The 14,099-nt window shown below is 44.5% G+C and overlaps 1 protein-coding gene across 11 annotated transcripts in view; it reads right to left on the bottom strand.

Annotated features, from left to right (window-relative positions):
- CTXN3 (cortexin 3) overlaps window positions 1-14,099 on the bottom strand; it is a 236,544-nt gene that overhangs the window by 207,434 nt on the left and 15,011 nt on the right. For 2 of the 11 annotated variants that reach the window (XM_069625612.1, XM_069625616.1), the window contains exon 1: window positions 9,450-9,891. The exons of 8 other annotated variants lie outside the window; for them this stretch is intronic. The gene's annotated coding sequence lies outside the window, so the exon portion shown is untranslated. Of the gene's footprint in view, window positions 1-9,449; window positions 9,893-14,099 lie in introns of those variants that run through there. One more of the 11 variants, XM_069625617.1, reaches the window with a different exon arrangement.

Below are 14,099 nucleotides of genomic sequence, written 5' to 3'. Positions count from 1 at the left end.
AGGAGCTTCAACTCCATATCTCTATAACCTAACAGTGGTTTTGCTGCGTCCTTTCATAGCGTGTGCATTGGGCTAGTGAAGTTTTGTAGTCCTCTCTACTCCACTAAAATGGAGATCTGTGAAAGAATCTCTACAATAATGAAATATGTTCCCTTTAAAGCATAATTATATCTTGGATGGGGAATCCGTGGGAGAAGCATCCATCAGAAAGAACATTACCATGAGGCAAGTCATTTGTTCTTCTATCCGAAGGTTTGGCTCTGAAAGATAATGTATATAGTTACCATATGTTCCTTTGCATGGTTCCATTAGAAAGTGCTTTGACCTCCCTAGGATGCCACTTGCAGTATTAATGAAATCATAAGTACAGGGTGCTTTTTTTATGCAGTGTTTGAATACCAAACGAGTGACTCTTGATGCACTCCTCTAGGGAAGTTGTCTTCAAACAGTGGGTTTAACCCCTCTAAGTGTCATGAAGCTCTTTAAAATGAAAGGTCGATGGCTGTTTTAAATAGAAAATATAAACAGATCTTGCACTTTGGACCTGCCAACAATATTTTTACGCAAGGAGATGCCTCTGGATAAAATGTTTGGAATCTGTGCATTCTAAAAGCAACCTAGGGCAGCGGTTTATTGGGGAAAAGCCCATGCCTTAAGGTGTCAGCAAAAGATGACGCATGTGTGTTTGGTAGCAAGTTTTAGACACTTTTGCTGCTGCAACCTAGAACACCCTGCCTACCATTCTAACCTGATGAATACTTTGGCCGTCATTAAGAGTTTTGCGGTATGATTAGTGCTAATATGGCTAAATGAGATTACAGTTACAACCAGTGGTAATTGGGAACTTTCTGCCTGATTGAGTGTTACTTGGTTACCATTCACAAGTCCCCACGGACTTCTTTCTAGAATGGCAGTATTCTCATGTGATAATACCTTTGGTACCATTGCCGACATTTTTTGTGATGGTCACAACGCAATGCACATGCAGGCGGATATCTTGCTTACAGGTTTACATACTATGGTGTTATTGTCTGACATTCAATGGCAATAACAGTCAACGAAGTTAGTTAACGATAGGCAACAGAACAAACGTCATGAGAAAAGTCTCTATACCGTACAATGTACCTTGCAACTGACAACCCACCAGAAGAACTCAACACTACCAACGTCGCTAGACAAACCAAAAACGTAATGGGAACCACACAGAAAAAGAACATAAACAGCGAGAAGCAGGAACGACAAAATTGACACCCTTACTCCATATATCAAAAAAACACCTGCATCAAATACAACAAAATTTAGAAGAGGAACTCAAAGAAATAAGCAACACAATAATTAACCTAGCAAACCTACTTAATGATGAGCACTGAAAAACCATCACATACTGAGAGCAACATGGAAGCAGACCAACCTAACAACTGAGAGACAATGCTAATATTAAAAACTAAACTAAACCATGCTGAAAGTATCCACTGCAACCTAATCAATGCAAGATAGATATAAAAACATGCCACCAATATCTATGACCTACTATGAGACGATGGTATCGACATTCTCTTCATTACTGAAACATAGCTAGACGACAACTACAAAATCACACTACACAGCTGCCTTCCTGACAACTTCAAGTGCTTACAGGTAAACAGGAAAGAAAAAGAGGAGGAGGACTTGCAATTGCATACAAGGAGCATCTGAAAATAAAAGCAGAGGAACCACTTAACATCAAAAACTGTGAATCCCTAATCCTCCACCCAACAGTGAACCCCAAAACAAACCTCTAATTAATTCTGGTTTACAGACCACCAACATACGACACAGCACTCATCAACACCTTCACAGAAGCCATCACCAAACTAGCCATTGAACATGAACACATGATAATCCTCGGGGACTTCAGCATCTGGTTTGAAGAAAAAAACACAAACTCGTAAAAATCGCTGGTCGAGCAACTCAAGACAATGAAACTATACCAATTAGTGAAAAGGAGCAACACATACAGCGGGACAAACACTTGATGCAATCTTCACCAACAAAAACCTTATGACCATTGCACCACCAATACAGGTGCTCTAGAGGGACCACCTCATCCCATTTGTGATCATGCTACCTACTAAAGCAGCCAGCCGACAACAAAAAATTTCCAACCATCATGAAACGAAACTGGAAGACCATCAAAGGTAGCAACTTCATAGAACAACTTGAACTCACAAAACCATCAACCACTAACCTGGATGAAGCTGACCTCGATGGAAAAACAGACCTACTTCATAAATGGTTCACCAAAACAATCGACAGCATCTCCCAGGAAAAGCCTTTCACCCCATCAAGAAAGAGAGCAATGGCAAAATGGTTACTCTCCTCCTCGGTGTCCTGAAAAGAGACAGCAATAAACTGGAACTAGAATGGAGGAAAAAATACAACCAGGTAAAAAGATCACAATATTAACGACAAATCTGAACATACAAAAAGGAAATTCAAAAAGCTAAAAAGAAATAATATGACAACCGAATCAAAAAAGCCAGCCACACCTAAAAAGAATTATTCAGCATCATAAACTAAATGAAGAACCCACTTGGTTATAACAACACTCCGGAACCCTCACTGAAACTATGCAACAACCTTGCAGACCACTTCAAAAATAAAATCAGTGGCATCCACCGAATCATACAAAGCAGACCAGTCAATTAAAACACTCAACCCACACCTCCAACCGTGAAATGGCAGCAAAAACTCCAAAGCTTCCCCAAATACCAGTAGAGATATTCTTCAAGCTGGTACGAAATAGCAACAAAGCAAGCTCACCTGTGGACCCCTGCCCTCCAGATATCTACAAGACAATCCTCGCACAGGGCACACTGCTGGAATGCTTCAGAAACCTCTTTAATCTATTGCTCACAACAGGGAAAGTTCCGCGATTGTTCAAATCGGCGTACATCAAACCACTCCTCAAGGACACGGCAGGCAATGTGGGAGATCTCTCTAACTACAGACCTATCTCAAACATTCCCTACCCTGCAAAACTACTTGAAACCTACGCATACAGACTAACACAGAAACACAGAGAAATACACTAGCTGCTAGACCAGGCACAAGTCGGCTTTAGGCCTAAGAGGGGGACCGAGGCGGCACTCCTCTCAATCTGGAACGATCTAAAGATAAAGGCAGACGGATACAAACTCAGCTCTGATACTGCTGGACCTCTCTGCAGCATTCGACATAGTCAGCCACGACATCCTCATCAAAAGACTAGAAGGAATAGGAATCTCTGATTTAGCCCTACTCTGGATTAAATCATTCCTAACCGACAGAATGGAAACCATTTGCATTAAATCTTTTAAATCCACTCCAAGGCAAACCAACTGTAGAGTACCACAGGGATCGTCCCTATCCCCACTGCTCTTCAATATCTACCTGAGCCTATTAATCAAGTGCATAAAAAGACACAGCTTTACGTGCTGCATCTACACAGATGACACGCAAATCATATACAAAATCGAAGATACACAAGAAGAAAACTCAACGCTGCAAGACTTTCTACAAGACATCTCTGATGGATGAACACAAACAGCCTCAAACTCAACCCAGGCAAAACAGAAATAATGGTTATACCCAAAAACCAGGAAAACAACCACTACATCCCAAAGCCCACAGAACTAAGAACAGCATAGATGCTGTTGAAAACAGCAAAAATCCTTGGACAAACTAACACTGGAACTACACGTACATGCAATAACCAAGAAATGCTTCTTCCTCCTGCTACCAATCCTCTTCTTCACCCATAAAACACTTACCACCATCTCCCTCATAATGTCCATAATAGACAATGCCAATAGCCTATACCTCGGAATGCTGGAATGCCTGCTAAAGAAACTGCAACGCATGCAAAATGCAACAGACACACTTCTCCTCAGACTAACCCAAAGGGAACACACCACCCCAGTGCTAAAAATGCTACATTGGCTGCGATCGAACAACAAATCCATTCAAAACAATGTGCATAACGCACAGAGCAATCCATGGCCAAGGAGCAGAATTCCTACAAAAGATAATAACGATCTACCGACCGACAAGACCACTTAGATCAAGCAACGACATTCACCTGGAACCAAAACCTTACACAATAAAAAACTTGATGGGGTCATCATTCTCCCACCTTGCAGCAAAAACTTGGAACACCCTCTCGAAAGAAATGTGCACTATGAAGGATCACCCAAAATTCAGAAGACTACTTAAAACCTGGCTTTTCACAACAGAATCAGACAGGAATAACTAGGAATGACAGACACCACTGGAAACAGAACATACCACAGCAAGCACACACGGAAGGAAGAAGCCAGGGAGGGACACCGAAAAAGACCCACTCCCAGACAATAACCCCACTCTAGCCATCACCCCAGGGACGTGCAGTATAGCTGCAGACAGAAGAACAATAGCCAATTAAATGGCACTCCAGGAGGCCCTAAAGCACCTTCCAGAGGGGTGGGATTCCACACCAACGGCCTGGGGGGAGGTGTTAAGATGGATTTCTGAACTCTCACCTGGTGGGCAGAGGTTCAGAAAGCCAGCCTAGTTTCTTGGAACAGGGTAACCTTCTGGACAAGCCAGACCAATCAAGGTATCATTGGCAGCGGTCAAGACTAGGGTCTCAGGAGCAGCAAGGGTGACTGAAAGCCCTCAATGAGCACACACAGCAAAAGACCCTACAAATCACTCCCAGTCAGGTGTATGTATTAAAAATACATAAAAGGTATTCAAGACCTTTGAAATCAAACACATAGCAATTATCAGCAGTAATACTTCAAACCAATACAACACTACTATAACACATATATACAATACCGAGTGGCCTAAAGGGTTAATACACAAGGATGAGTCCACAACCTAGAAGGAAAGGAGGCAAGCAGAGCAAATAGACTTTGGGCAGTTCAACAATCAATCCCTAACTAAAAGGCAGTCCAGTCCCTACGAAGAGTGGAGCATATCGCTCCAAAATAATTTTAGATGTAGGTGCACGCAAGGGTGCAGAGGAGCGAAAATGGGGTCTCTGGCAGGGGCTGTAGCAGCTCAGAAAGGTGGGTGAGGCAATGAACAATAGGTTCCCATTTTTGAGGAGGGTCTCCCCAAAAGGGCAGGAGAGGTTCCAGGAGTTTGGAATCAGGAAGTAGCACAGGCTACCTGTGGAAAGGTGAGTGGCCCTCAAGGGACACCCGTGCGTAAAAGTGGATGGATGCACTAGGGGGCACCGGTAAGGGTTGTGAGTACTCACCAACTCCCAGCACACTCCGAACCAAACTTCGGCAGTCGAGTACACTTTGGTTGCTGGTTCAAATGTGGCAATTGTGCAGCTCTGTGGCTTTTTGCAGCTGAGATACAACGATGATTCCGTTGCAGGACAGTGGTGATTTATCTGCTCCTGGTGAAGGGATCAGGCCAGTTTCACTGCAGCAGGTTTCAGGGCACAGAAGGGCACAGCAGCAAGGCACCTGCAAGGTTCGTCACCACGGCTGGGCGACACAATGACTGTGTGTACTCCGGTTCGGGCGCTCTCTCTTCATTGCAGACCTGGGAATGCTAAATGTAAGAGATTCGGTGTGAGAGTGCCGTGTACAAAGAGCTTACAATCTTCCAAGTTTCAAGTGTCAACTCGAAACGGTGGCTGTTTCAGAGTAAAGGTCCTGCGCAAGCTGGTCAGTTTGCTTGTTGGCCCAGGAACACTTCTGAAGAGGCTTGCTTGCAGGTTCAGATGAAGGTGCCGTGAATAGCTAGTGCCACTATTCAAATGGGTCGAAGCGCCTTTGCAGACCTTCTGGTTCGATCAGATGCAATGGGGGTCCAGCAGGACAACAGCGGGCTCAGGGTGCCAAACCTTCCAGTGGGTCACCAGCGGTTCCTGGACTTGGCTTCTTAGTTTCAGGATACTTGGATCCTATCCTAGGTTTGGTGAAAACTCAAGAGATCAACCTGGTATGGGTGCTTGGAGCCTTCTCTTATCCAGAATCTCCTTCGCACGAAAATGAAGAGGACCCTATGTGAGATCTGCTCACATACAGGTACACCAGACGTGGACCAATCACGGACCACAGTGGTCCCAGTCATTCCCAGCGCACCAGACTCTCTGGCACCCAGGATGTTTATTGGAACTAGACAGTCCAGCCCACATCCTGGAGGCACACACACAAGGCATGCAGAAGCCCAGGAAAGCTTGGCATTTTGCAGGGAAATGCATGACCAAATAAGGACTGACCCAGGTCTGCTCGACCTGGGGAAGGTAAAGGTACAAGATGGCCAAAGGACAGGACAAAGAACTTTGCGCCATTTTGGAGCCAGGCCACCTTCCTGTGCCAAACGCGGCAAACACTGTTTGCATGTCAAGAAAGGGTGAAAAATATGTGAAAGATAAGCGTCCACCAGCCCTGTCCAAGGTACATCTGCACTTCTCCTAAAAAATCCTTTGAGGGAGTCTAGGGCCTTTGGAAACGAAAGAAAGACCCAAGAGCACTGTACTGTAAGGTACTTTGTGCACTTGCAACATGTTGCAGAAAGGTTGCAACATAGGAAAGGACAAAGGGAAACAAAGTCTGCCAGTATTGACTGTCTTTAAGGGCATGTCAGTTTCCCCATAACAAAGTGAGCGAAAGCCCAGTGGAGTGCATTTGAAGGCTGTGCTCCAATGGCAAAAGTCAGACTATGGTGTTTAAATAGCAGCAAAAGGTTGGGGGTACGCAACTGGAGGGAAAATTACATGCAAGTGTAGGCACACCTGTGGCAACCTAAGAGCAAACCCTTCAAACATACCCATCTCCACCCAGGGATGGGGGGAGGAGTTCACCACCTCATGACCACAGACCGCTAGACAGTTAGAGAGGAAAGCCACCACCATGAGCAGAACCCGGCGAATGGCCTGCTACAAACACCCAGCACACAGCACAGGCAGAGACGATGAGCACCGAAGTCAGAACCAACAAGGTAAGAAAAGCCCCACTAACCCAAACACCCTAAAATCTCAAGTTCCACATACACCTCTCAAAAACTAAACAAACGCAACCCCTTCTCTGCACAGCAATCCGCAAGCACTTCACTACACTGCAACAAAACAAAACACACATAGTCCCGCACAACAGCACATGGGAATCTGCCAAGCCGTAAATCGCAACCCAACCTCAGTGAACGGTGCAAACCGAACTGAAGCTGTCAACAGGACATCACAACTCTCCCTCTACCTCTTCCTGCTATGCCCTATTAACCCACCCCACACTCCATCCTTTTCAGATCTGCTAGAGCGCCAGGGGACCACTCCGGCGGTTGTAGTGCACCTTATAAATTATATTCACACTAACATAATTACGATTTACATAACACTTCATACTGGTTTCTTCCAGTTTATAAGCACTGAAATAATCAGTGTCACCATTATTGCCCACGTGTGGCGCTCAAAGTTTCAACCTCAGGAGGATCACAGGCCAAGTCACCCAGATCAGGGTATCGAACCCATGTTTGTCCCCAAGACAAATGCTCTACACTTGCGCTATCCCTCCAACCAAGCTAAATTATAAAACATGGAAACATTTTGGAAAATGATACCCCTAAAAAAATGTGACTTACTATACCCGGTAAGACCGCTCTTGGTTTTGGGGTGACCATATGCCACACAAAAATAAAATTGACATTTATAACCAACTAGAAAGCATTATATTATTTACATTCACTACTAACGCATCACTAGATAGAACCAGACATATTCACTGAAACAATACACACGTGTGCACTCTCTGGAGCTTGAAGCTTTGATATACCTAACGCATCGGCAAAAAGATGCGTCCTGCACACTACAGGGCTCCATTTGAGGAGGCTATAAGAGGACATTAAAGCGCTAAAACGTGTAAACAAGCTCTGGGCCTGAATCATGTAATTTTTAGCGCGTGCAGTGACTTTGCACTGCAAAAATACCCTTTGAACCGCTCTGTGAATCAGGCAGTTTGTTGGCATTGCAAAGTCACTTAGCACCGTGCTGATATTTCCATGAATCGGGCTCTCTGTTTATGTATGTCCACCTCAGCGCCATTTTGGTGTACGATCCCTTGGACTGTCATAGGTGCAGTATAGTGTAACAGCTGACACATGTAAATGTAAGCAGAAGTACCAAGCTCACGCTGCTATACGCCACAGCTCAGGGGACGATTTCATGACGAGGTGTTGCTTGGGAACCCCCAGCTGCCCCAACACTATCTATCCTCTTCCAGCCCTACACCCACATACCGTTCTACCTCACTCCTCCAGTCAGTGTTCGGCATTCATAGGGTGCCAGAATACTGTACCTAAACAACTTGAGTTTGAGTTTCTTTAACGAGGCAAAGAGGAAAATATTGGTTTACCCAGGATCACACACTTTGCTTAAGAAGAGGATAAGCGATTACAACTCAAGTTTCTCGTACCTCAGATCACAATTATTCCCTGTAACACCACACAAAGCAATGGCAAACAATGGTACTGCCTGGCCGTATGACGCCAATACCTCACAGATGCCTGTAGAAAGCCTATATATATATCGCCTATATATACCAGCCTATTGGCTTTGTCACAGCTTGAAGACACTTTGATTCTGTCATGGACAGAGCTTAAGAAAGAAACCCCGACTGTAAACCAAGCTAATGAAATGTCACAGCCTCGGCGTGGCATGCGTTGTGAACTTTTCTTTAAGAAGAAAGGAGGAATTAGTTACAGTTGATGATACAATGAAATTGGCACGCGGATGGATGGGTTTTGGGTGGTGTACTTCCCGCCCTCTCGATACTACGGAAAGGTCGCACGTGAAAACATGGAAAACGTCTTTCTCCATAACGTCTACTTCAATAAAGTCGACGTACAAACTCATTGAACAACGGGGAAGGCATTATAGGTTTAAACACAATAAAGAAGGAACGGCGTTTTACAAAAAAGGTTGCTGTCACACGGAGCCATTGGGCGTAGTGCTTAAAATAAACGCAGGTCTTGACTCGTCGAACCGCCAAAGAGTACACTCCAGGAGTCAACTCCAGTGCGGATCTCAGAGTGCTCAAAAATAGATGCAATTTATCACCACCGAAATTCAGCCTATCGATTATGTTCTCATATATATTGTTTGTGAGAAAGCTGTAAACATAAAAGGGATGTGTTGATTGGAGGGTCCGCGAGTTTAGAAGTGTTATCTCGGTGAACCAACCAGACCCAGATTACAGTCTTTTAAATTAATAATAAATATGATTCTATTAATTCTTGTTCATACTTAGCCCCAGCGGCGTTTGCGAAGGCAGTCAAATGTTCCATGATGCTGTGGCAAGCCGATTACTACTAGACCATTACACCTCAGGCATGCATGCCAAAATGCATTCACATACATGCCATACATATACTATGCACGATAACCAATAGGGAACGGGGTGTCAAGCACTTTCCCCCTGCATATACTGTACCTTGAATAAGTCCGGAACTTGGTGACTTTCTTCTCTTGAATCCGGCCTGCGGTACGTTCAGTGGGGCTGCCTGTCACCTTAACGGCGAGTTTGCGGGCGCACGCATTGTATGGTGAAGTCGCTATCAGTCAGCGGAGCAGCAGCAGGTGCGACTCAAGACGTGGCCACGTCTGAGGTGCCCCGCCTGGCTCTGCTCCAGCGGACTGTGAATCCTGCTCACTGAGACATTGCCATTCACAGGGAGCGCAAGCCGTCACTCCTGCCCACGCCCCGCACCCGCACAGCTGGGAATCTAGCGTTGTGTCTCTGACTGACTCCTCGTGCTGTCAGTTATCTGCTGTTTAATGCCAATTAGAGCCCCTCTCACTCAGCGCGCGCTGCATTGATCAAGTTTAGTGACCTTCAGGCAGACCCGGCTAATTGGTAGCATGTCTGGGGGCGAGGTGGGGGCGATGTGGCATGGCGGCACGGGGAGACATGTGCTAAGGGAGGTAAACTGACCTCCCGATTAAGCAAACACCCACCTCTCTGAAAGTCTATTTCATCAACAACAGGTGTGAGAACCCAGAGTCAACCATCAATCAAAATTGGGGCTCTGCTGGAGAAAAGCCCACTCATTTCCTAGCACGTAATAGTGTATCTAGTTACAGAAAAAAAGTTGTATCGCGATATGAGCTCCTTGTGTCAAAAGGTATGTAGTAGCACTTATAAACAAGCAAGTCATCAACACGTAAGCACAAATATGCAGACTTTTATATGCTATCTTTGTCAAATTTATAATTTTAAAAGGTTAATGCCGTTTCCTGAAGACGTAATACAGGCTGACCTGTCCCTCACGACGCCAATATTTTGTAATGTCTTTGTGGCCTTAACTGGTACATTAGAGACCACACTTAAAGCGTGAGATCTACTGTTGCCATGTCTGAAGGTTCCTTTAGCTGATACAATCACCAGCAGTCTTCAGGAACTGCTGGCAAACTGGTTCAAACCAGGCGTAGAAAGGGTAGGACCTGAGTGGGCAAGGCCCACCCAACATCTGTGAATGCTCACTCAGCCGTGCTGTGTGCACATTTACAGATGTTAATGTCACTGTGGTGGGCCCAACTACATTAGCTTCAGGCCCCACTTGTTAGACAATCCTGGCTACGTCTCTCTGCGAAGGGGACTAAACTGGGGAGGGGCTCTTGTTGTCTGGTCAGTTCGAGATTTCCAGACACAGATGAAGACACACCAACATAGGCATAACCATGTAGGAACGCATCAGTGGTGATTTGGTTGATGATGGTCGATTCGAGCTAACTGAACCTGGTGGTGAGAGAGAGCTGGGTATGCTGGATGAAGGACAATGTACATGACATCACCAGCTGATATGGGGCGGGGACATGGCGCAGGAAGTGCCCAAACATCTGGACCAAGCTAGAGAGCGCAAGTCCTGGGTTTGACCAAGACCCAGTCCCTGTATGAACAAGTTCTGCCAAACTGGGTCTTGATCAAACCCAGAACTTGCGCTCTGTGGCTTGGTCCAGATGTTTGAGTGCAAGTTCTGGGTTTGTGCAAAACCCAGTTCCTCTACGTAGAAGTTCTGCCCACCAAGCCACCACATGCATAGCTTTGGTGATCGGTCAAAGATGGAGGTAAAAAAGGGCAGCTGGATTGGTACAGAAGCTCTGGAGAACTTGGGTCAGAAGTAACATGGAGAGACAAATGACCGATGATGCAAGCTGACATACTGGCCATTATATTGAACAGAATAGTCCAGCCCCTTTGATGAGCAGCAATTACCCTTCAGATGGATGGGGATGCAGATCTTACACATACACCAAATAATAGAGCCAACTCAGGAAGTTGACAAAAGGAAGACTGTTTTAATGTCAATTATCATAAACAGGGAGCATAACGAACATCAATGCAAACGCTAGATATTCAAACTGTACTTTTATAATCAAAATGTGTCATCACTGACGTCTAACATACGTGTTACCGACGTCATCCTACGTGGCAAACTACACAAAACTAACAGAGGGAGTGATTGGCTCTAAGTAAATATCTAAGTATGTGATCCATACTAGTCTAAAAAAGTGTAACTATGTGATTGGTTACTTATCAGGTGGGCAACTAAGCCCTCCTCTAAAAATGACCACTATGAACGTCACTAAATACACAACGTCCCATTGGTTTACACACTATAGGACCCCTGAATATGCAGGTCCTCTATAATTGGTTGGCACTCTATCCATCTTCAGTACTTTTCCACCTACATTAGCAGCCTGCAGGCTGGCGGTCCAGATGCTGGTGAGGTTGCCTTAACTTTAGCTTCCCACCAATTAGCATATCAATCCATCAACACCTGAGTGGTCTGCTGTCAATTAGGCCTTTGAACTTCTTCATTGAGAGTGTTCTTAGCTCTGAGAAAATTATGGAGTGAGAAGCACAGTCTGCTCATGCGTAGGTGTGATCATCTCGTTCATCCAACTTCATGCTTCCATGTGATTAGCGACCATAAAATCAAGCCTTTTGTGTATTTAATATTTTATTCCAATAGACCTCTGATGTCTTCCTTGTTATGTTCACTCCTTCTGGACTGGAAGTTTGTTCTTTCACACGATTTTGTATCCAAAATCAGTTTACTCCAGTTTGATAAGACCATGGCTTCTTGGGGCTCATCCAACCTTGCCTTTCTGAGCTCCGCTTCTGTAATTCAATATCTGTTTTTTAACTGCGACCCACTGAACTGAGGCCTTTTTGCTAATGTCCAACCTGCTTTAATACATTTAGTGGAAACATCCATAATTCTCTCATTCCTATGTATGTATACGTTGGCACTTGCAGCAATCTATTTTACTATAAGCTTAGAGCTAGCTTCACGATTACTTTGCTGCTTGAGTTTCTTCTGAATCTATATTTGTGTAAAATGATTTAATATCTTCATCTGTTTCTGTGGCATAATTTTCTTCACCCTGAGCCCAAGATGTCACTTTTCCTTATTGCTTTCTTGATGCCTTATAGAATATCTGAATTCTCTGATCACTGCATCCTTTTATGTACTTCATCTCCAGCTCCATATAATAAATACTTGGCAATGGCTAGTGATACTACCATTCATCCTTGCCGTTTATTGGTTCTGCTTCTTCAGGAATCTCATTCAGATGGCCATCATATTTCTTTGTATGCAGATAAGGTTTTCTGAATGGGTACCTTGGCTCCCATATTCTCTTAGGTACTGGCCCTTTCATTGGTACTGGACTGAGTCCATATTCTGCTCTTTGTCGATTCAGTTGTTCTGTATACGTCTCATACTCTGGTTTCCAGTATACAGGTAAAAAGGGCGGGTCGATTGAGGGGGGTACTTGGCTCCTTCATTACACTCCCCCCTCTGGGCAATTCATCGACCACTCCCACATCATCCTTCACATCCAGGCAACTTGGCCTGAAGAACAACCTCTTTGGCACCCATATTTTTATTACCCCCTTTAGGCATCCTGCTGTTTTCACATGTTCATCCTTATTCCATGTCATAAATTGGCACTGTCCACTTGGACTGCAGTAGATCCATCTTCCACATTTCTCTTATGATTCTTCGGATCCAGGAACTTTGTCCCCTCAGGTGCATGGATACTGGCTTTCACAAAGTCTCTGATCTCTTCATCTGTCAGGTCTTTGGGCTTCCATCCTGATTCGACATCGATCATAATCTTCATTCCTATGGCTTTCTTTGCTGTCTTCTTGCATTGTGAGATTATTATCTTGATCACACAAAATCCAAGCAATATCATCACTATCAGGGCTCCAAGGCACTTTAAAATGTCTGCCATCCATTGTGGGACCCAAGAGAAGAGTGATCCAAACCAGCTGTCATCAGCAATGTCTTCTACTTCCTCTATCTTCTGGCCTTGGAGTTTTGTCATTATGTCTATGGCCTCTGTCAATGTTCCATTCTCGTCATCATGAGAAGGTATGAATGTGCAACATGATTCTCCGATTCTTGCACAAACACCTCCATCCATTGCTGTCATCATGTCTAGGACATATCTGTTCTATAGAGTCATCAATCGTATGACTCTCATCTCTTCTCTGATTGCATTGAATCCTTTTATTGTAGTGTTAATTGTCTGCAGCAATTCCCACCTGGTGATTTGTAGCCACTTGGGGTTTGCTCCATCCTGAACAACCGGCATGAAGATCAACGTAAACACAGATGAGGTCTGACTAAACAGTCTGTGCTCATATGGAATGGCATCGAAAGCTTCTATTGACTTAGCTGAAAAATAGTTCTCTCTCTTCATCCTCTTCATCAGCTCCACAGATCTCTTCTTCCTCAGGTGAGTATCTGCTTTTGGGAAATTGTCAATGTGTAAATCATCCTTTGGAATCACTAAAGCTGGAACATGGACATTCACCACTGTGCATATTCTTCCCCAATCTGCAGGCAATCTGATATAGGCTCTAGCTGCACAAGCCCGATAATGATCCATGATCACTGCTGTACCGTGTCCCATTCATGGAACATCAAAGATTCAACCACAATTCTTATTTTCTCCAACTTTTCTTGTGCCATTATTTCTGAAGCACAGCTTTGAACTTTCCAAGGGTACAATCGGTAGAGGTCCTACTCTGTCTTCAACCGAAGTCAGTAATTTAGCAAGCCTTGGC

The sequence above is a fragment of the Ambystoma mexicanum genome, chromosome 6p, assembly GCF_040938575.1.
Source record: "Ambystoma mexicanum isolate Mex_15411 chromosome 6p, UKY_AmexF1_1, whole genome shotgun sequence".
Classification (NCBI taxonomy): domain Eukaryota; kingdom Metazoa; phylum Chordata; class Amphibia; order Caudata; family Ambystomatidae; genus Ambystoma; species Ambystoma mexicanum.
Note: the sequence above shows the minus strand (reverse complement) of the source record. Positions and strands in the feature narration are given on the sequence as shown.